The sequence below is a fragment of the Canis lupus genome, chromosome 24, assembly GCF_048164855.1.
Source record: "Canis lupus baileyi chromosome 24, mCanLup2.hap1, whole genome shotgun sequence".
Taxonomy (NCBI): Eukaryota; Metazoa; Chordata; class Mammalia; order Carnivora; family Canidae; genus Canis; species Canis lupus.
The window spans coordinates 35,027,419-35,051,230 of NC_132861.1; the positions used below are offsets into that span (position 1 = coordinate 35,027,419).

Sequence of the window (23,812 nt, forward strand, 5' to 3'; positions counted from 1 at the left end):
AGTCTAAATTTCTGTGTAACAAATACATCTTTAAGGACAAGTAATGAGTCTAACCAAAAAAGGTAGAAATTCTCCTTCGGATGACTAAATACAATCAAACAATGAAAAGCACTAAGAGATTTGAGTAGACTTGTCTGTACAGTAGACCCATTCTCCCCAAGGCCATCCAATTCTCCTCTTCGGTGGCGCCATCCATATTAACAGTAGGTACCATAACTGAAAACTAACAGAATGCTTCACAACAACGAAAGAGGTACTTATTTTTCCCTGAGATTGTATATCTGAGAAGTGCGAGGCATAGAGTACATAGGAAATTCTCTAGTCACATAAGTAAAGGGTGGAACCTAGACTTGAATGCCATAAGTCTGACACCACCAGGCCACTCTAAAGTACTACATTCTGTAGACTACCAGTGAAAAAATTTCGGGCAACAACCACCAGAGACAGAGACAGAGAGAGAGAGAGAGAGAGAGGAGAAGGAAGAGAAGGGGGGGTGGAGAAAAAGTAAGAAGAAAGCCTTCACCAAAAACTCAATGCTATTTTTTTTCCTACTCTGGGCTATTTTCAGCACCTGGTGATAAGACGCAATAAACTACTACTATAAATACTACTATCATGATTAAATTACACTTAAAAAAATTAAAAAGTATCTTGAAAATGTACATTGAAAATCAACTATACAGATCTTTAAAATATACTTTACTTTGAGAATAGTGTTAGGTTCCAAGCAAAATTGAACAGAAGGTAGAAAGAGTTCTCACCTGCCACCCAGAGTCCTCTCCACTATCAATATTCTGCACCATAGTAGTATATTTGTTACTATTATGTACTGATAGTTGATAAACCTACATTGACACATCAGTATAACCCAAAGTCTGGTTTATATTAGGGTTCACACTTGGTGTGGAATATTATTTGGGTTTAACAAATTTAATGATACGCATCTACCACTACAATATCAGAAGAATGGTTTCACTGCCCTAAAAAATCCTTTATGTTCAGCCTATTCATTCCCACCCCCACCCCCCAACTGTTGGCAACCACTGATCTTCTCACAGTCTCCATATTTTTGCCTTTTTCAGAATGTCATATAGTTGGAATCCATACAATATGTAGCCTTTTCAACTTGGCTCCTTTCATTTAGTAATATGTAGTTAAAGTTCCTCTATGTCTTTTCATGACTTGATAGTTCATTCCCTTGCAGTGCTGGAATTCAACTGTCTGGATGTACCACAATTGATTTATCCATTTTCCTACCGAAGGACATTTTGGCTGCTACCAAGTACCGACAGCAAATCTGCTGTAAACACCTGCGTGCATGTTTTTGTGTAGACGTAAGTTGTCAGTTCATTTGGGTTAACACCAAGGAGGATGATCATTGGATTATATGGTTAAGAGTATGTTTCGTTTTGTAAGAAACTACCAAATTGACTTCCAAAATGGCTGTACCATTTTGTATTGCCACCAACAATGAATAAGAGCTGCTGTTGCTCCACATCCTCACCGGCATTTGCTGTCAGTGTTTTGGATTTTGGTCATTCTAACAGGTAGACAATAGTATCTCATTGGTGCTTTAATTTGCAATTCCCTAAGGACATAGGATATTGAACATCTTTTCATATGTTTATTTTTCAACTGTATACCTTCTTTGATAAAGTATCTTTTGCCCATTTTTTAATCAGGTAGTTCGTTTTCTTATTATTGAGTTTTCAGGGTTTTTAAAATACTTGGGTAACAGTCTTTTGTCAAACGTATCTTTTGCAAATATTTACTTCCAGTGTGTGGTTTCTCTTTTCATGCTGTTAATATTGTCTTTCCCAGGGCATAAGTTTTTAATTTTAATGATGTCCAGCTTAAAAATTATTTTGTCATGGATTGTGCCTTTGCTGTTGTATCTAAAAAGTCATTTCCCAAAAATAAAATAAATAAATAAAAATAAAAATAAAAATCATTTCCATAGCAAGCTCAGGTACATTTTCTCCTGCTATTTTCTATGAATTTTATAGTGTTGCATTTTATATTTAGCTATATTAAATATTATTTAATATTTATCCATTTTGAGTTAACTTTTGGGAAGTGTGTAAAGTCTGTGTCTAGATGCATTTTCTGTTTGTTTTGGCGTATGGATGTTCAGGTGTTGACAAAAGTATCTTTACTTCATCGCATTGCCTTTGCTCCCTTGTCAGAAAATTGACAATATTTATTGGGGTGTATTTCTGGGTCATCTGCCCTGTTCCACTGAACTATTTGTCTGTTCTTTTGCCAATAAACACAGTGTCTTGATTATTGTAGATTTATAGTAAGTCCTGAAGTTGAGTACTGTCAGTTCTCCAACTTTGTTTTTCTTCTTCAATACTGAGTTGATTATTCTGAATTTTTTATGTTTATATATAAAAATTAGAATCCACTTACTGATATCCAAGAAGTTAGATTTCAACTAGGATTTCAAGTCAGTCTATAGATCAAGTTGAGAACTGACATTGAGACAATTTTGAGTCTCTCAATACATAAATATGGAATAACTCTCCATTTATTTAGTTCTTTGGTTTCTTTCATCAGAGATTATAGTTTTCCTTTATAGAACTTGAATATATTTTGCTGGATTTGCCTCTAAGTATTTCATGGGGAGGCAGTAAATGGTAATGTGTTTTTAATTTCGAATTTCACCTTTTCATTACTTGTATATAGGAAAAGGGTCAACTTTTATCTATTAAACTTGTGTCCTACAGCCTTGCTATAACTCCTTATCAGTGGCAAGAGTTTTTGTCAATTCTTTTGGGTTTTCTACATAGACAATCATGTCATCAGGAAACAAAGGCAATTTTATTATTTTTCCTTCTCAAACTGCCTATGCTTTATTTCCTTTTCTTATCTTACTGCATTAGCTAGGTAGCACAGTGTAGGAAAAGAATGGTGAGGGAGGATATCCTTGGCTTGCTCCTAATTTCAGCAGAAAACTGAATTTCTCACCATTAAATGCAAAATTTGCTTGTAGGTTTTCAGGAGATATTGTTTACAAGCTGAAGAAGTTTCTCTCTTTTTCTAGTTTGCTGAAAGTTTTTTACCATGAATGAGTATTGCATTTTGTCAAATGCTTTATTTTCATTTATTGATATGGTCATGTAAATTTGCATCTTTAGCTTCGTGTTGGGTCTCCTTGAATACATAGGATGAATCCCACTTGGTTGAAGTGTATAATTTTTAATATATATATATATATATAGTAGGATCTAATTTGATAATATTTTGTTGAGGATTTTTGCATTATACTAATTAAAGATATTGGTCTCTAGTTCTCTTTGTAATGTCTTTTTCTTGGTTTGGCATTAGAGTAATGCTGGTCTCATTAAGTAAGTTAGGACTAATGGACTCTGCTTCTATTGTCTGGGAGAGAGTCTAGGGAAATGATAAAATGTCTTCATTAAATTTTGGGTAAAATTCATCAATGAACCCATTTGGGCTTGGTACTTTCCATTTGGGGACATTATTATTTATTTATTTAATTCCTTTAATAGATATAAGCCTATTCCAATTGTCTATTTCTTCTTGTGTGAGTTTTGGCAGATTGTCTTTCAATAAGTTGGTCCATTTCAACTATGTTATCAAATTTGTGGGTATAGAGTTATTTATAATATTTATTTAATATCTTGTTAATGTCCATGGGATCTGTAGTGATGTCCCTTTCTTTAGTTTTGATATTAGTAATTTGTATCACCCCTGCCTTTTTTTTTAATCTTGCTAAAAGTTTATTGATTTTACTCATCTTTTCAAATAATCATCTTTGGTTTTATTGATTTTCTCTATTGATTTCCCACTTTTAATTTTATTGATTTCTGCTCTAATATTTTTTAAATATTTTTTATTGAAGTTTGATTTGCCAACATATAGTATAACACCCAGTGCTCAACCCCCCAAGTGCTCTCCTCAGTCTTTCTTTTTCCTGCTTACTTTGGATTTAATTTGTTCTTGTTTTTTTCCTAATTTCTTAAAATGGAAGTTTATTGATTTTAATCTCTTCTTTACTAACATATATCTTCAATGCTATGAGTTCCCCTTTAAGATCTGCTTTGTTGTATTTCACGAATTTTAATAAGTTGTGTTTCCATTTTATTTTAGTTCAAATATCTTTTAATTTCTAAGGTTAAGTTATCTTGAGATTTCTCCTTTAACCATTGTGTTATTTAGGAGTATGTTGTTTAATCTTTAAGTACTTTAGAATTTTCTTTCTGTTATTAGTTTCTAATTCAACTCCATACAGTCTGAGAGTAGACACTGTATGATTTCTGTTCTTTTAAGTTTGTTAAGGTATGTCTTATGGTCCATAATGTGATCTATATTGACTAATGTTCCATGTGAACTTGAGAAGAATGTCTATTCTGCTGTTGTTAGTTGAGGAAATCTATACATGTATATTATAGCCATTTGATTGATGGTGTTGCTGAGTTCAACTATGACCTTACTGATTTTCTGCTTAATGGTTAGGTCCAAATTTGATAGAAGGGTTCTGAAGTCTCCAATATAATAGTGGATTCATTCATTTTTCTATGCAGTTTCACCACTTTTTACCTCACATATTTTGGTGCTCTGATGTTGGATAAATACATATTAAGGGTTGCTATGTCTCCTTGGAGAATTAATTATTTATTATTAAGTAATGCCTCTTTTTATCTCTGATAACTTTCCTTGCTCTGATATCTGATCTCTCTGAAATTAATATAACTACTCCTTTCTAGTTTTGATGAGTGTTAGTGTGGTGTATCTTTCTCCATCCCTTTTTTGATTCTGTCTGTATCTTTTTATTTAAAGTGTGTTTATTTTAGAAAGTATATCATTGGATTTTATTTTTAGATCCACTCTGGCAACTTCAGTCTTTTAAATGGTATATTTAAATCATTGACATTAAAAGTGATTATTGAGGACAGCCTGGGTGGCTCAGTGGTTTAGTGCTGCCTTTGGCCCGTGGCCTGGTCCAGGAGACCCAGGATCAAGTCCCACATCGGACTCCCTGCATGGAGCCTGTTTCTCTCTCTACCTGTGTCTCTGCCTCTCTCTCTCTCTTTCTGTGTCTCTCGTGAATAAATAAATAAAATCTTTTTTTTTTAAAGATTTATTTATTTCTTAGAGACAGAGAGAGAGAGAGAGAGAGAGGCAGAGACACAGGCAGAGGGAGAAGCAGGCTCCATGCAGGGAGCCTGATGTGGGACTCGATCCCGGGTCTCTAGGATCAAGCCCTGGCCCGAAGGCGGCTCTAAACCGCTGAGCCACCGGGGTTGCCCCAAATAAAATCTTTTTAAAAAATAAAATAAAAGTGATTATTGATGTAGTCAGATTGATATCTACCATATTTCTTGCTGTTTTCTATTTGTGGCATTTGTTTTTTGTTCTTATTTTTTGTCCTCTACTCTCTTCCTGCCTTTTGTTATTTTAATTGAGCATTTTTATTTTTCTATTTTCTCTCCTTTCTTCATATATCAATAATACTTCTTTTTTGGTGTTTTGTGGGGTATTTTTTACTTGTTTTGTGATTACCCTAGAGTTTGCAAGTATATATGTATATTTTTTTTTTACAAATATATATCCCTAGAGTTTGCAAATATATATTTATATATATTTATATATTTATAAGTGTGTAAATATATACATATATATTTACAACTAATCCAAATCTACTTTTCAGATAATACTCTACTACTTTAAGGGCATTGCAAGTGACTTATGATAACAAAATATTCTTAATTCCTCTCTCCTTCCCCTATACTATTGCTATTATTTTTTCCACTTATGCATTAACATATACATTAGTTTACACACACACACATATATGCACACATTTATGTACACATTAATGATATATCTAACATATATATTATAAAATACTAATGAAATACTATATATCCTAATATATATAATACTATATACATATATATGATAGTAATATATATATACTAAAACTAATTTGTATACACTAATACAATATACTAATATTTATTTTATAAACTAATACTATATTATACCATAGTACATAAATATATGTTATATAATACATTTTTGCTATTATTATTTTGAATAAGCTGTCATTTGTTAGACCAATTAAGAGTTAAAAAATAAAGTTTTATTTTTAATCCTTAGATGCTCTTTCTTTATTTAGATCTGAGCTTCTGACGTCTATTATTTTCTTTCTCTCTGAAGAACTTTTAATATTTTTTATAGGAGATCTGGCAGCAAATTCACTTAATTTTTGTTTTCTGAAAAAGTTTTCCTCTCATCCTCACTGAAGGATAATTTCATAGGGTACAGAATTCAAGGTTGATTTTTTTTCCCCTCAACACTTTAAATATTTCAATCTACTCTTTTCTTACTTTCATGATTTTAGAGGAGAAGTCAGATTTAATTCTTATCTTTGTTGCTCTATAGGTACGTTTTTTTTTTCTTTGTCTCCTTTCATGATTTTTTCTTTGATTTTCTGTAGTTTGAATACGATGTTTCTAGATATAGTTTTGGAGGGACATTTATTCTGCTCAGTATTTTCGGAGCTTCCTGGATCTGTGATCTGGTGTCTAGCATAATTAGAGGAAATTCTCAATCACTGTAACTTCAAATACTGCTTATGTTCCTTTCTTCTTTTTCTTCTTTTGGTATTTATATTAATTTTGTGTTATACTTTTTGTGGTTGTCCCACAGTTCTTAGATATTCTGTTCCATGTTTTCCCATCTTTTTTTTTCTCTTTGCTTTTTAATTTTAGGAGTTTCTATTGATATACCCTGAAGCTCAAGGACACTTTCTTTAGTCACATCTAGTCCACTAGTGAATCCATCAAAATAATTCTTCATTTCTTTTTTTTAAGACTTTTTTTTATGATAGTCACAGAGAGAGAGAGAGAGAGAGAGAGGCAGAGACACGGGCAGAGGGAGAAGCAGGCTCCATGCACTGGGAGCCCGACGTGGGATTCGATCCCGGGTCTCCAGGATTGCGCCCTGGGCTAAAGGCAGGCGCTAAACCACTGCGCCACCCAGGGATCCCTAATTCTTCATTTCTGTTAGTGTTTTTGATGTCTAGTATTTCTTTTTTATTCTTTCTTATAATTTCCATCTCTCTGCTTACATTATTCATGTGTTCTTGCATATTGTCTCCTTTTTCCATTGCAGCCCTTACTTAGCATCTTAACCTTGGTTGTTCTAAAGTCATAGTCTGATAATTCTACATCCCTGGCATATCTGACTCTGGTTCTGATGTTTATTCGTTCTCTTCAAACTGTGTTTTTGCCTTTTAGCATGCCTTACAATTTTTATTGACAGGTAGACATGATGTACTGGGTAGATGGGATTGTCAGGGATATACAGGCCTTTAGCAATGTAATGGTAAGATGTAGGGGGAGAGGAGGCATTCTATTGTCCTATATAATTAGGTCTCAGTCTTTCCTAGGTCACTGAGCTATAACTTCATCAGTTCATATCATCGTATCAGCATCTCTCTCTCTCTCTCTTTACTTCACTAGAGGTACAGGAAGGCTAGAGTGGGCTGGAGTTTAATATTTCCTTCTCTCAGGTTGGGTAGGCTCTGATAAAACCCCAATAGTTTGAAATATAATCCAAATAGGATCTCTTGAGAAGGCTTGTTAAGCACAATAAAACACCTTTACATGTTTGAAATGGTTCCTTTTCTTTTCCCCTTATCAGAATAATGATAGTATTTTCTCCCAACTTTACTATGAAAACTGGAGAGTTTTGTGAGGTAAAACTCACAAAAGTATGGGTAACCTCTGATGACTGAGTGTCTCTGGAGTTTGATCTTTCAGAGTTGTCTACATGGAGCCTCCAGCAATTTGTCAACTACGGTTCAGATTTTCCTATCCTGGTGGTACTGGTTCCCACAGAAAGTTCTGTTCTGGTAAATCGAGTTCTCTGTACCTGTTCATCTTTCTCTCTAATTTTCTTGACAGTGGTTTTCCCTGTTGCTTCACTTCTCTGAGTGATCTAGGAAAAGTTGATTCTTCAATTGATTTAGCTTTTTGCTTGTTATGTTCTTAGATCTTTACATGTCAAACCAGAAACTCTAAGTCCCTAAAAACTTCTTTTTCCTTTCAAACAGTTTTGTATATCCATGCTGTAAACTAGAGAAGGGCAGAAATGGCCAAAGAGTGATGATTAACCTAACCTGGATTCAGAGTAGCAAGAATAATAGTTTTACTGAGAGAAGTAGCTCATGAGAAGGTCAGATATTTGAGGAATTTTATTTTCTTCATGGTATTAGCATTACTACTTTAGATAGAGACATTTACTGAATTGTCTTCCTTCCTTCCATCCATCCTTCCTTCCTTTCTTTCTTTACTTATTTTTCTTTCTTTTTTCTTGAGCTGTATTTGTCTTAGTTTTGGTTTCTCAAAGTTGATCCTGCATTTGGACATGTGATACCAGTGGATAGTAGATACTTTGCTCACAAGGTCCTAAATGCTATACTTGAGTAATACATTGTTAAAAATGCAAAACATTGGGGTGCCTGATTGGCTCAGTCAGTTAAGCATCCAACTCTTGATTTCACTCAGGTCATGATCTCAAGATCCCAAGATTGAGCCCTGTGTCAGACTTCTGTGCTCAGTGGGGAGTCTGTCCCTCTCCCTGCTCTCACACACACACACTCTCTAAAATAAATAAATAAAGCTACCAAAAAATGCAAAACATTGCAATCTATTTGCTTAATTAATACATGTAATTCTATTAAAAAATAAGAACTACAAGATAAGGAATAACAGTAAATTTGGGCAAAGTAGCACTTAAACACTTAAGTATAATTTGACCTGATTCTAATCAATCTTTTAATGTTATTTTCTTCACTTCATCCCCCACCTCCATTCTTTATTTCAAAGGAAAGCTTATTAGTTCTTATATCAGCACAGTTGGGCTGCAAACACACCTCTTTGCATCCACATAGAGTTCACTTCATAGCTATAAACTATGTGAAATATCCACTGTCACCTCACTGCAGAGTTGTTACTTAACCATTTTGTTTCGTTGTTCTTGTTGTTCAAACTGAGATTCTGGGATACAATACATTGTAAAAGGCCTTGTATTTGAAAATCATAGAATGCTATAGCCATTTTTAGTTACTCAAATATGTCTCCTTTGAATTATTCAAATATGCCAAGCATGTTCAGACCTCAGGCTTCTTTGTATGCTGTTCTCTTTGCTTAGAACATTCTTTCTCCAGATATCCACAAAATTATGTCTTTGTATTATTTAGTTAACTCTCAGAAGATCTCAGAGATCTTCCCTGATCAAACTAACATAGAAGGAAAACTCACTTTCTCTTTCTTTAAATTATACTATTTGTTCATAGAAACAAAACACACTATTGAAAATATCAATTGTTTTTTGTGTGATGTCTCTTCTATACTGGTGGTATCTCAGTCCCTTTTCTGTAGCACTGTATGCTCATTGCCTAACAGAATGTGTCTGGCAGAGAAGATGCTCAGTAAACTCTACAGAATGAATGGATGCTTCTTCCAACTATCTTTTCTGCTATGTACACTGATATAATGTCACATCATCTTTCTACTTTGATGAATTCTAGGTAAAATAAAAGTATGCCTATTCATTTATTCTTAGTTCATTGTCTACTTATTAGGGTGCATAGCAGCCTAGCTCCAGCCATGGAATCCTGCCAAAATCTGCTGTTTGGCTTAGGGCATTCTCTTTGGGAGGCTGAAAGTTCAGTCCAGCGTTATTGCTGGTATTTTTGAATTTGTACATGATTATGATGTATTGATACTATAATCTGTAATCATTGTAATGACTTCAGTATACTGTCTAAATATATATGGTCAAATGAAAGGAACATTCTAGATATTAACAGGGTGAAAATTTTCTTATATGCTTTGTATTTTAAAATTTTATCCATTAAAATATAAATGTGTGTGTGTATTATTGTAGGAAGAAAATACTTTATTAATGATTGTGAAAACTGTTAACTTTATATATAAAAGTAATTATTACAAACTCAAATAGTTGAATAAATAGAATAATATATTTGCAGTTAATTTAAGAGTACTAGATAACTCATGCAGAAGTACCTAATATTATGGAAAACATGGTTCTATATGGAACAATATTTATGAAAAATATAAATAGTAGTAATTGGCAGAAAAATAGAGGTAAGTACTTGACATAACTCTAATAATTCGATGTACTAGTACTTCTCATGTTAATCAAAGAATATTTTTTAGTTACTTAATTCCACTTAGGCTCTAAAACTTATTTTAAAGACATCCTATTTATGAATTTTCACATCTATGTAGATGAATCAAAAGCCAAAATTTAATGAGAAGGGAAATTTTAAAAATCTTATACAAATTGCATGGTAAATTACTTCAATTCAAAACAATAAAGAATATAAAGAGCATAAAGAAGGGAAATATTAGAAGAAAATATGGTTACCTCAAATACCATAATTTTTCATTAATCAAATTTTAAAACAACAAATATTACAAAATTGAATAAGATATTCTCTTACAGTTCTGGTTCTCGGAAAAGAAAAGCTAACAAAATAGATGGTCAACAATACTGAAATAGCTACCCATTTTCAAACTAAAAGTTTGGTAGTTCATTGGAATAATAATGAATTTCAGTAGACCTCTGCTCTGCTTGCTTACTGAGAGATTTTTGTAGCCCACATAGTTAACAGAGTGAACTTCCTTGAAGAAATAATCATAGAAGAGAAAATAAGTTTTAATCTAATGTCATGTAGTTGATGTTTACAAGGAAACAAATGGGGTGTAGGCTTTAAGTAACTAAGAAGTTTCAAGCATGCATTGCTTTTTTACCAACCATCAGCTACATATTCAAAAAGCAATTACAGCACAGGATGAAATTAAAAAAAAAATTGTGGCTTCAGCAAGAATATACTGGGGGCATTTACACCCTCTTTTTTCCAGCCAGACCTACACTATATAACACATAATAGATTTGAGCCCTGCTTCATCATGTATCCATGAAAAATAAACAAAATGACTGTGGCAATTACAAGCTAGAAGAACGTCTTGAACAAAAGAAAGGTTCAATAATTTATTTACAGTTAATTACAACAACATAGCAGGACCTATGAAATCAACAGTTTCTTACAGAAAATATAGTGATCCTGATGGAAACTGCTAAAGAAGCAACCAAACAGAAGTGTTTGAAAACTGCATGAATATTTTACATCCTATCTGCTGCAAAGATTGCATTATTACCCTACTCAGGTAACATGATAAAATTAATAGTAAATAAAATTGAAGATACAGATAATATATCAAAGGTAATTTTGTTGCCTTGAACAACAATCACATTGTTTTTATCTCTGTATTTCTGGATCTATGGTCTAAGGGTAGGTTTTTCCCAGTAATTGTGCAAAACAACAGTAGAAGACAGAGTAGGAGAAAAAATTTTAAAAAATTTAAGGATTTGAAACTTTTACCAAGTGTCATGAACAATCCTTGGAGGGATTCAGCAGGAAGATGAAACTATTTGACTTATATTGTCATGTGGAACACAGACATTCTGGGGGTCGGATATTGGAGGTGCAAAGGAGAATACTAAGACTACTGCAGTTGTCCAGAAAAAAAAAAAATTATAGTGCCTAGTCCAGAGAAGCAGCAGAACAAGTAGTAAGAAGTGATCAGATGCAGAATATATTTTGAACATAATTTTTTTTTAAAGATTTTATTTATTTGTTCATGAGAAACACAGAGAGAGAGGCGACACATAGGCAGAGGGAAAGAGGCTCCTGCCTGCTGTGGGACTGGATCTGGGATCATGACCTGAGCCAAAGGCAGATGCAACCACTGAGCCACCCAGGCTTCCCAAACATAATGAAAACACTGAACTTAACAAACATGATTCATGATGCATAATAAAAGGCAATTTCATTTTATCTCCCACCATCTATTTAAAATGGAAGAAAATTTGGCATACCCATTACTTTCCTATCTCACAATTTACCATGGTGGTCTCTATCACTTTAAGGTCTTAGTACACTCTTTATCTTTAATATTGTGTTATATGAAGGTATAACAGAGAAGGCACATTGATTGATTTAATATGATAGTGAAGATAAGAAATACAAAATCAGACATTGCTCCTAGGTATTTTTAACTTTTAAAAATGAGTGAAAACTGTCCCAAATCGGGAAGGCTTAGGGAGAAGCAGGGTAATTGAGAAGTAGTGAGTCTAAAGCAAGAATTTAGGACTTCAACTTTCATTAAGATGTAAAAAGCTGCAAAGAATGTTGCTCCCAACCTAACTATGAAAAAAGCTGAATACTACCATTTTCTTGAGCCCATCATTGAGTGAAGTCTCAAGGCAACTGAGTAACTTATATTTCAAAAAGAAGCCTGCTTATGGAAGGCAAGACACAAGCTTAAAGCATGGGATAAAGAGATGGCCACCGTACAAGTGAATAAGATTAAATTAGTTAAAGTTTTAATGAATTGCTAAGGTCTAAGTATGGGATAATGTGTAAGTTTGAAATGACTGGAGACCCCAGACACAAGGGGAGTTAATATTCGTTCCACATCTCTTCATACACACTTCCACTGGGTGCTCATGAGAAACATTGGTTTGTTTTAGGTTCAATTGTGTCCCCCAGAGAAAAATGCTGAAATCTTAACTCCCAGGACCGTAGAATGTGACCTTATTGGGATCTAGGGTTGTTACAGATGTACTTAGTTTTTTTTTTTTTTTAATAATTTATTTATTCATTCATGAGTAACGGGGGGGGGGAGAGAGAGAGAGAGAGAGAGAGAGAGAGAGAGGCAGAGACACAGGTCAAGGGAGAAGCAGGCTCTATGCAGGGAGCCTGATGTGGGACTCAATCCCAGGTCTCCAGGATCATGCCCTGGGCTGAAAGTGGCGCTAAACCTCTAAACCACCCAGGCTGCCACAGATGTACTTAGTTAAGATGAGATCATACTGGAATAAGATGCACCCTCAATCCAATGACTGATTTCCTCAGAAAAAGAGGAGACATGCACAGAGAATGCCATGTGATAGCAGAGACAGAAATTGGAATGATGGAGCTCAAAGCCAATGATCGACAGCCATAATCAGAGGCTAGAAAGAAGCAAGGAAGGATTCTAGCCATAGTCTCAGAGGGAGTATGGCTCTGTTAACACTTTGACTTATCCTTCTAATCCCCATATTTATGAAAAAATACATTTCTTTTGTTTTAATTCACTTGGTTTGTGGTACATTGTTTCAGCAGCCCTAGAAAACTGATAGAGGGGGTGAGGCAGGGAACCAAAGAATTCTTCCTGGTGGCACAGGCATGGGAGGATGATAGATGGCTACTGGAAAGGAGCAGGTGTGGAAAGCTTTATACACCTCCCCAGGTCTCCTGCTCATCTTATGAGTTCAAGGATTTGAGGCCTGATCAAGGAAAAAGATATAACCATGAGGTGATAGTAGCACCAGTTAATAGAAGGGGATTTCTCTTACAGCTTGAGATCTTCCAGAGACGATGGCATGGGGTCACTACCCAGAAGGAGAATTGGAGAGACGCGATTAGAGAGGGAGCTTGTGTCTAGGGTGATGAGGAATCCCTAAGTCAAAGAATTCCACAGCTTGGGTTTTTGTTTTTTTGTTTTTTTTTTATAGTCCCAAGGTCTGTTTTATCGGTGTCTAGCAGATGTTGGTTGCAGTTTCATGGAATATGCAAAAGCAGGTTCCAAATGGCTAAAAGTATGCTTATTTGGGCTATACTTAAAGCAATTGGATCAGTAAAAATTTGGGCTTAGCTCTGGCAGGGTTTTGAGATGATGATCCCAGCCTAGTGTGAAGTAAAATTAAGGACAATATATAGAGGCCATTTTTGGCTCATTTATATAACAAACTATGCCTTGGCACCATGTCGTTTTATAGTCCAAGTTATATTTTATTTCATAAAGCCTGAGCTTCGAGCCAACCATAAAGTATTATAATGACCCAGAATCGTGTAAGTCCACAAATTAGGATTTCAAAGTCTGTTTGCAGCTGGTCTGCCCATTCAGTGGGGGAAATTCAGAAGAGTAGATCAGAAAAAGAAAGATTTGTTTAATCATCTAGTAATAGAGTAACATTATGGCCCCTCTGGTACATGTCTCTGGCTCTCTGTAAAACTTGGTAAGTGTTCTACAGGCAGTATATTAGCAAGTACACAAAAGATCTCCCCCTCCACCTTTATCAGCCAATAAATAATGTAAGGCTGTGTTGTTATTTAACACCATGGGCCCTAAAGTGTGATAAGATTCAGCCCTGAGCTCCATTTTGTGGCCGATTTGTTTAATTTGTGTGGTAACAGTGTCCCAACAATTTGTGTGCGAAATGGCTATCTGAACTTCTTTTCTTCTTTTTTTCTAAAGATTTATTTGTATTTATTTATGATAGACATAGAGAGAGAGAGAGAGGCAGAGACATAGGCAGAGCGAAAAGCAGGCTCCATGCAGGGAACCCGAGAGGGACTCGATCCCGGGACTCCAGGATCGGGCCCTGGGCCAAAGGCAAGCGCGAAACCACTGAGCCACCCAGGGATCCCCTCTTTTCTTCTTTTAAATCCAAGGCATCTATCTGCTTAAATTGTTTTAGCATTAACCATAATTGCCAATAAAGAGGACTTATGTTTTTTAGAAGCCCCTTTAAAAATGACTGGGTAGATGCAGGATTCATTTTAGCCTTCTCTGGATGTGCCAAGTCATCATGCTACAATGCCATCTGTTGCCTGATAAGCTCACTCCCAAATCCTCAACTGGTAGAGGAGATCTTTAGTCTCAGCTAACATTTTTCACTATCTTCCCAGGCCATGATGAGACCTAATGTAGGCTGAACAGATTTCAAAGCCATAAAAATTCACATTAGCAAGGTGGATGCATCTGGGTCCAAAGTCTTCTCTGTGGGTCAACCCATCTTCTGCACTAATCATGCAAGATTCTTTAGAAAAGTACCATTTTTTTGCATCCAGTACTATAGCATCTGACTGTTGAAATTCAGACCCTGTTAGATGGAACTCCAGATAAATTCTACATAGCCAGGTAGCCCCTTTTATATTTATTTCCTGGTATAGTTCCTTAAGGAGAGATTGGGCCCCAGGATAAGAAGCAAAGGCTCCTCCAAGCTAGAATATTCACCTCTGTCTCCACGCTATACTTTTGTCTTTTCAGTCTTTATTATGCTGTGGGTGGTTACTGACAAAGCAGAGGGCAAATTATCCCAGCACTGTCATGGTGATACAGTGCTGCTTTTTTGTCTAAAGATCACCAATTTTCCTTCCCAGGATCTTCTCACTCTTCATCATCTCCACCAGGACTTTGGGCTTCTACCTCCTCTCTGGGTGGCCTCCTGTGACACACTGGTACAAGCAAGGCCTAGCACATGTCTTATGGTTTGGCATAACAGCTACCACTTTGGAGTCCTGTGATAGATAGGGATAAAAATTTATTTGTCTTCACTTAAAGTAACACTTTGGCTAGCTCAGCCCAAGGGTTAGGATTAGGTCTCAATATCCTTGTGCAGAGAAGCTATAATGATGACATCACAACTGCATAAATGAATATCACAGAGGCATGCTAGCTGCTTGCAAAGGCTACTCTTCCAACCATATTTAAGAGACTGGCCTCAGCCTCAAATCTGTACCTTATTGACTTGTTTACCTACCATACAAATTCCCAGAAATTAGAACATCCTGTCATCTCAGACTATCCCAAATCTCTGGCTTGGCTGTGAGGAATTCCTGCCACCATATTCTATTATGATGTGATTGGTGGTCAATCCTTGCTCTTGTGGCATGCAATCTTCCCTTTTCCTATTAAATGCCCATAGGTCTTAAAATGTCTAGTACCTACCTAGTGGGGAACCCAGGCAGAAACACTGACCACTTTACCTGGCAACTCAGTGCTTCTGATCCCATCTCTAGTCAGTTTTAATAATGTGGGTTCATTCAAATTCTGGTGTTACTGCTTGGCCAGACTACTGAGGCACAGTCAGAGACCATGAAAAATATAGAGGGTGATATGGCAGAGAGCAATACCACACAAGACTAACATGTAGGCAACCTAAATTAGGAGCCCCAATTGCTTAAGAATTTCCAGGATTAATTTGCCAAGTGATTCTTTTATTGAATGGTCATATGCCATATAAATTCCTTAATCATCACTAAAAATGACCTGATCCTCATTGCCTCATGTAATGAGTTCATCAGGGGCTGATTAAGGAAAAGTATATGATTACAAGGTAAATAACAAACAATTAGTTTTATTTAGATGGTTTTTTGACAGATTTTAATGTGGGGAGGTAGGGTGAGTACCTCACTGTATGAGAGCTTCCAGAGACAATGGCCCAGGACCACCACCTAGAAGAGGAAATGGACAGGGGAATTCTTGAGAGACAGAGAAACTGATGAGGATGTTTGTATGTCTAGATGATGCCATTCAGCAGCACAATGGAGAGTATGTAGGTCAAAGAATTCCAAAGGGCAACTGTGGCTTTGCATCTTTATAATCATAGTGTTTGTCTTATCTATGGCTAGCAGATTTTGAATGCAATTTTAAAGGGTGTGTAAAGCAGACAGGCTTTAAATCACTAAAAATATGCTGATTTGGACTGTATTTTTGAGCAACTTGTGCAAAAATTTGAGTTTGGTACTGGCAGGCTTTTGAGTTAACGGTGCCAGCCTGCTGTGATGAAATAAACAACATACAATCAATATACAGAGGACATCATTGGATAATTTATATTACACTCTCATCAGAAGCAAACCCATGGCTGCTGGAAGAGAGTAGCAAACTTTTTTGACCTAGGACACAGATAAAGAATGATTGCTTCCAAGGTACGTATAAAAGCAAAGTATTGGGAAAAAATTGGAAACCTTTCCAACTGAAGGACACACTGGAGTCCTTAGAGAAAGATGCTCAGAGAAAGCATTGTTGCTTGGAGAAAAGTGTAAGATAAATCCTCTACCTCTGAAAGAAGGACAGCAAATCATTCCTGTCTTAGGATTCTAAACCAATAATAGGCAGAGGTCTGTTGCCACTGGGGCAGTGACAATAAAGTCTCTCCCTTCCAAAATCAACTACAAATAAAAGCAGAGACTTCCTACCATGTAGAGGATTGGAGAGACACTGAGGAAGCCTTAAAACTGATATCCAAGCACAGCAAGAATTGAGGTGAAGGTAAGACTGAGGTTAGACCAGGGGGTCCATCAGAGGACTCTCCTATCCCTTGAATGAACCCAGTACTGAGTAACAAGCAATACATGTCTACTGCTGAGAGGAGGGAAGGAGCTTGGGAAGAATCCTCTATGTGGTTCAGACATGCAGGGAGGGTAGAAAACTTATAGTGGGGAAGGGATATTGATAAAAACTCTCTGGTATTTTAGCCCCCACCCCAACCACAGGACAATAGAAAATCACTATTAGAAAATTTTGAACTCAGCAGTACACTAGAGATAGTAAGAGCAACAATAAAATCCAAAAATAGCTCAACTGCTGACTATGGATAAAATTTCCCTCAATATCTGCTATACTGTGTTCAGGAGTCAACAAAAAATTATGAGACACAAAATAAAGCAAGGGAAAACAAAACAAAACAAACAACCCCCCATACCTCATTGTCACGAACTGAAGCAATCAATACAACTAGACTCAGAGATGAATCAAATGCTGAGATTGTCAATCAGAGAGTTTAAAAATAACTATGATTAATATGTCAGATGCTTAGTGGAAAACACAAATAAACACATGAGAAAATTCAGGAGAGAAGTGATAGTCAAGTGAAAATGTTATAAATAAAGATACACATATGCACACACACACATAAACAATATCAGAAATAAAGAATTCTTTAGATGAGCTCCTCAGTAGATTTACTACAGGAGATTAAAAGAATCAGTGACGCAGAAAATAAGTCAATATACATTATTTTTAAATATTCTAACTGAAACACAAAGTGAAAAAGAGAGAAAATATGACAGTTCATCTAAGAGCTCTTGGATAATACTTAGTGATCAAATGTATACATGGAATTGAAATCCTAGGAGGCAAAGGTAAAATGGGCAGAAGAAACATTTGAAGAGACGATGATCAAGAATTTTCCAAAACTAACAAAATACATTAAACCAGAATCAAAGGAATGCAAACAAAACAAAACAAAACAAAACAAAACAAATCTGATAAATACCAAAGAAACAGACAAATAGTAAAACTGCTAAAAATCAAAGATAAATACAAAATCTTCAAAGCAGTCACAGGGAAAGGATTACATACAAAGGAATAAAGTAGTAAAAGCAATAGCAGAAATTAGGCCAATTCAAAAGACAACAGAGTGACATTTTCAGTACTAAAAAAAATACAGCAATCCAAAATCCTGTATAATATAAATAAAACATCCTTCAAAAATGAAAATGAGATAGAAAACCTCTCAGACAAAAAAAAAGTGTATTCTTTGCTAGAGTATCTGAACTATACAGTGTTTAAGGAAATTCTTGAGGCAAGAGTATGATAATAGGAGTGTATAAGTGTTGAAACAGTAAAAATGAAGTAAAAACACATTTTTTTCTTATTTTTAATGACTAAGATTGATAATCATCCTAAATTTATTTCATTATGTCAATTTTGAATTTTACTAGTTATTCACATGGATGAATCAAAAAGTTTGTTGGATAAGCAAGTCTGAAGTTCAGGGGATAAATCAAAACTGAAAATATTATTGTGAGATAATAGAAAATACAAATATTGATCTTTGTCCCTAATTCCTGGTACAAAGCTCCTAAAGCCCTTGTAATATTCTAAGTGATATGAGTGCTAGGAGCATCTTTTGTTCTGATATTTGGTATCTGAGGCTCAGTAACCACTTGCAAACATAGTACTTCAAAGTTTTTTTTTAATTTTCAAAATATGATTTCCTAGTCTTCATTATCTTCATAACTGGTATAATACCTGATTTACAGAGTTGTGCAATATTCTAAGTAGTATGACTTCTAGGAGCAACTTTTGTTCTGACATTTGTTCCTTACAATATTCACAGTAAATATTGAATAATAATTTTTCAATTATAATTTGATGAGTGAACTATTATTCCTGACTTTTTAAAAAAGCCTTTTTTCCTTAACTTTATAAGAAATGTTTTTCTCAGCTTTATTGAGGTATAATTGTTCAAAATATATATATTTAACGTATATAAATTGATGATTTGAGATACTTATCCTTTGTTAAGTGATTACCACAATCAGGTTAATTAACACATCCATCAACTTCCATAGTGACCTTTTTTTGTTTGTGTATGGTGAGGAGGTCTACTCTCTTAGAAAATGCCAAGTACATTCTGTATGCATGTAGAGAAATGTTTTAAGAACACTTGTGAAAAAGATGTTTCTAAGAATGCTACTCGCTTTCTACATTGAGCAAAGTGTTATATCAGTGAATGGATATGACTGCCAGTTTGTAATGCATGCAGAAAAATGTAAAAAAAACCCACTTATAAGCAATGTTTTTGAGAATATATTATTACCTATAGTCACCATGTCCCAGATTAGATCCCCAGAGCTTATTCAATATCTTATAACTGAAGGCTTTTACGCTTTGACCATCATCTCCCCATTTCCCCATCCCCCAGCCCTTTGTGATCATTTTCTCTTTGTTTATATGAGTTTGACTTCTTTTCTCCCCTAGATCTTATATATAAATGAAATCATATAGTATTTGTTCTTATCTCTCTGGCTAACTTCACGTGTCTTGTGACCTAATATTTGATCTATCCTGGAGAATGTACTCCATAGACTTGAGAAGAATATATATTCTGCTGCATTGGGTGGAATGTTCTGCAAGTCTGTTATATACATATGGTCCTAAGTATAGTCCAAGTCCTGTTTTCTGTCTGGATGATCTATCCATTGTTGGAAGTAGGGTATTGAAATATCCTATTATTATTTTATTGTTCATTTTGCTATTCAGATCTGTTAGTATCTGCTTTATATATTTAGGTGCTCCAATGTTGGTACATATAATTTACAATTTTTATATCCTTTTGATGAATTGGCCCCTTTATCATTATAAAGAGACCTGCTTTGTCTCTTGTTATAGCTTTTGAGTTAAAGTCTATTTTGGCTAATTTAAGTATAGCTATCTCTGCTCTTTTTTGGTTTCTATTTGCATAGAATATATTTTCCATCCCTTCACTTTGAGGCTATATGTGTTCTTAAAGCAGAAATGAGTCTCTCGTAGGCAGCATAGAATTGGGTCTTGGTTTTTTTGTCTTGTTTTGCTTTGTTTTTGTTTGTTTTTTTAATCCTTTTAGCTCTCTGTCTTTTGATTGGATAATTTAATCCATTTAAATTTAAAGTAATTATTTATAGGTAAGGACTTATTAATGTTATCTTATTAATTATTTTTCTGGCTGTCTTGCAATTTCTTTGCCCCTCTGTTCCTTTTTTGCTGTATTAGTTTTGAATTGATAATTTTCAGTAGTGATAGACATTGATTCCCTTCTCCTTATCTTTTGTGTGACTACTATAAGTTTTTGTTTTATGGTTACCATGAGGATTATATAAAACATGTTATAGTTAAACAGTATATTTTAAGCTGATAACAACTTAACTTTGGTCATATACAAAAACTACCCTTTTACCCCCCCTATATTATGTTTTTTATGTAACAATTTACATTTTTCTATATGCATCCATTAACAAATTATTGTAACTATATTTTTAATACCTTGGTGCTTTTATCTATATACTAAAGTGATTAACATACCACCATATTGTAGTATTAGAATATTCTGAATATAACTCTATACTTAAAGTTTATCAATGTGACTTATATTTTCATATGTTTCATATTACTAAATAACATCCTTTCATTTCTCCTTGAAAAACTCCTTTCAGCATTTCTAGTAAGGCATGTCCAGAGGTGATGAGTTCCCTCTGCTTTTGTTTGTCAGGGGTCTTTAGCTTGCATTCATTTCTGAAGGACAGCTTTGCCAGGTAAAGTATTCCTTGTTGGCAGTTTTTTTTTTTTTTTCTTTCAGTACCTGCATGTATCATCCCACTCTCTCCTGCCCTGCAAGGTTTCTGCTGAAAAATCTGCTCACAGTCTTATGGGATACCCTTGTATGTGAGGAATTTTTTTCTCTTAATGCTTTTTAAATTTTTTATTTTAAACAGTTTTATTTTAATATGTCTTGGAGATCTTTTTGTGTTGAAACTTTCTGGGGACCTGTGAGTTCATGAACTTGGATGTCCAAATCTCCTCCCAGGTTTGGGAAGTTCTCTGTCATTATTTCCTTGAATAAGCTTTCTGGCTCTTTCTCCTTGTCTTCTCCTTTTAGGACTCCAGTGTTACCTACATTGCTTTCTTGATGATATCCCATTATTTACATAGGCTTTCTTCACTCGTCTTCATTCTTTTTGTTGTTGTTGTTGTTCTTTTCTGACTGGATAATTTCAAATGACCTATTTTCTACATCACAGATTCTTTCTTCTGCTTGATCAAATATGCTACTAATGTTCTTTATTGCATTTTTTTTAACTTATTCATTGCATTCTTCAGCTCCAGAATTTTCTTTGGTTCTTTTCCATGATTCCCATCTCACTGTTAATTTCATTTTGTTCTTGTATTATTTTTCTGAAACTCACTGAGCCTTTTTAAAGTAACTCTTTTGAATTTCTTGTTGAGAAAAATCACAAATCACCTTTCCTTTGGGTTTGGTTCCTGGAAAATTACGGTTTTCCTTTGGTGGAGTCATGTTTCCTTGATTTTTTTTATGTTACTTGAAATCTTGCATTGTTGTCTTCACATTTAATGAAATAGTCACCACCTCCCATCTTTACTGACTGTTAGGGGAATCTGCAGACAAGGTGTCCCTAGAGGCTCACGGGTGGACTTCCTGATGGAGTCCACAAAAGAGTTAGTAAGATTTAAGTTCCTTTGATGCTCACTGACAGCCCTGACTGATGGTATTTCAGCCACTCCCTGCCCCACTTATGCAGAACACCTCCTTCCAGATAGAGCAAGAAAAAAGTGGGTTTCTTTGGCAGTGTCATGTACTACTGGGGAAGCTGGCTTCTCACTCACATGTTCTCACTTTCCCTCATGGGACAAGTTGTGGCCAAGAACATCTCTCTTGACAATACTGTGTTGCTTTGGGGTGGGGTGATGCAGGTAAAGTGAAATTATATCTCTTATCCTCTTCAATGTGTCCAATCTTGGATTTTTTTTCAGAATATTGATTGATTGATTGATTGATTGATTGATTTGTACCAACAGTATGCTAGAACTTCTTTGCTGGATATCTGGACTTCCACAAAGGCATTGTTGTCCATACATCATTTTCAAATTTGATGTTCTTTGGGAACAAGATGGTAGAAAATTCTTTTTCTGCCATTTTTTTGAGAAATGTCTTAAAGAAAACAGCAAAACTTTAAGATGAAATAGTTTTTACTTATTTATTTACATTACCTTAAAAATGCCTATTAAGTGAGTGAAGTAGAAAAATAAAACAAAGCACTTTCTAGTGGAAAAGGAAAGAATAGCATCTTATATCTACAGATGATATGATTATTTACATAGAAACCTAGAGAATGATGCACTCCTTAAACCAAGATAATTTACTAGGATTTTCAGAAGAAAATAAATGTCTGACAAATAGCAGTCTTGCTATTTACTAGCAATTTCTGAAGCAATACATGAGGGAACAATATTTCATTAACAATTCAAATTTTTAAATATTCAAAAATAGTAACTTTTATACCTATACATTATCTAAATATGCCAAAAAGTACAATATTTAATATTAGTATGACTTTTTAGAGACATGAAATAAAATCATATATATATTCCCAAGTGGGAATATATAAAGGCACTAAATTTATACATAAATATTCAAAAAACAGGAAAAAAAATCCATGTGGAATAGTCTTAATTTTTTTTCTCTTGAGAAATTCTACACTTCCTTGGGAAAAATAAAGAGTAGATGTCAGCCAAAAAGGGTCAGAAAGAAGAGACTTAATATCCCTTCAGCAAGTAAAACATACTATAAACTCATGAAAATAAAAATAAGTATTTCAATTAGCATAGCAGCAAACAGATACATTTATGTATGAATTTAAATATTATAAATGTTATTTTCTAAAGGCATGCTGAAATGATGAATTTTAAATTATTGGAACTGGAGAAATTAGTCAATCATTGAAAGTAAATTAAATGAGAACCTTATTTTCCATGAGTGCTAATACACACCAGATGAGCCTAAGACAAACATATAAATAATGGAACTGTTAATTTTTAAGATAAATATAGTTGTAAATCTTTCATTTTGGCTTTAAAAATTACTTTTCTTTGAGTGCACTAAAGTCTAGTTTTCCAAGGTCCAAAAATGGATTTAGGAGATAATTTTTCCTCCAAATCGGTGGCATTTTATACTGGAAACATAAACTCACAAGATATGAAACAATTAAATCAAGTTTTAATTTTTCCTCCTAGACTCATTCTGTGGGTAATCAAATGGAGGGGGAGATAGTAGTTAAAGATAGAGAAAAATAGAGATTTTTATGATTCCAGGCTGAGTTGGTACACACTGATAGAGAGGGATTGAACTTAATTCTAGCCTGTTTACCTCCAACATAATAGGGTCTTGTCTTCCTAGAGAGAGAAGTGCACTTCCACTTACAGATCTTAAAACATCAAACAATTTCGGCTTTGATGAAGTGCCTATCTTGTTTCCTAAAACTTCTCCAGTGCTCTGATGAGCCCGAGGCCTCCATTCACAAGATCAATTGGGAGGTTCCAAATCTTCTCAAGAATTACTGAGAAGACTCATC

At 34.6% G+C, this 23,812-nt stretch overlaps 1 long non-coding RNA gene across 1 annotated transcript in view; it reads left to right on the forward strand.

The window, feature by feature from the left end:
- The window catches only part of LOC140616493 (uncharacterized), a 62,594-nt gene that overhangs the window by 33,497 nt on the left and 5,285 nt on the right, over nt 1–23,812 (forward strand). Inside the window, exon 3 of the long non-coding RNA XR_012016962.1 lies at nt 1,205–1,334. This is a non-coding gene — a long non-coding RNA (uncharacterized lncRNA). The remainder of the gene's footprint in view (nt 1–1,204; nt 1,335–23,812) is intronic.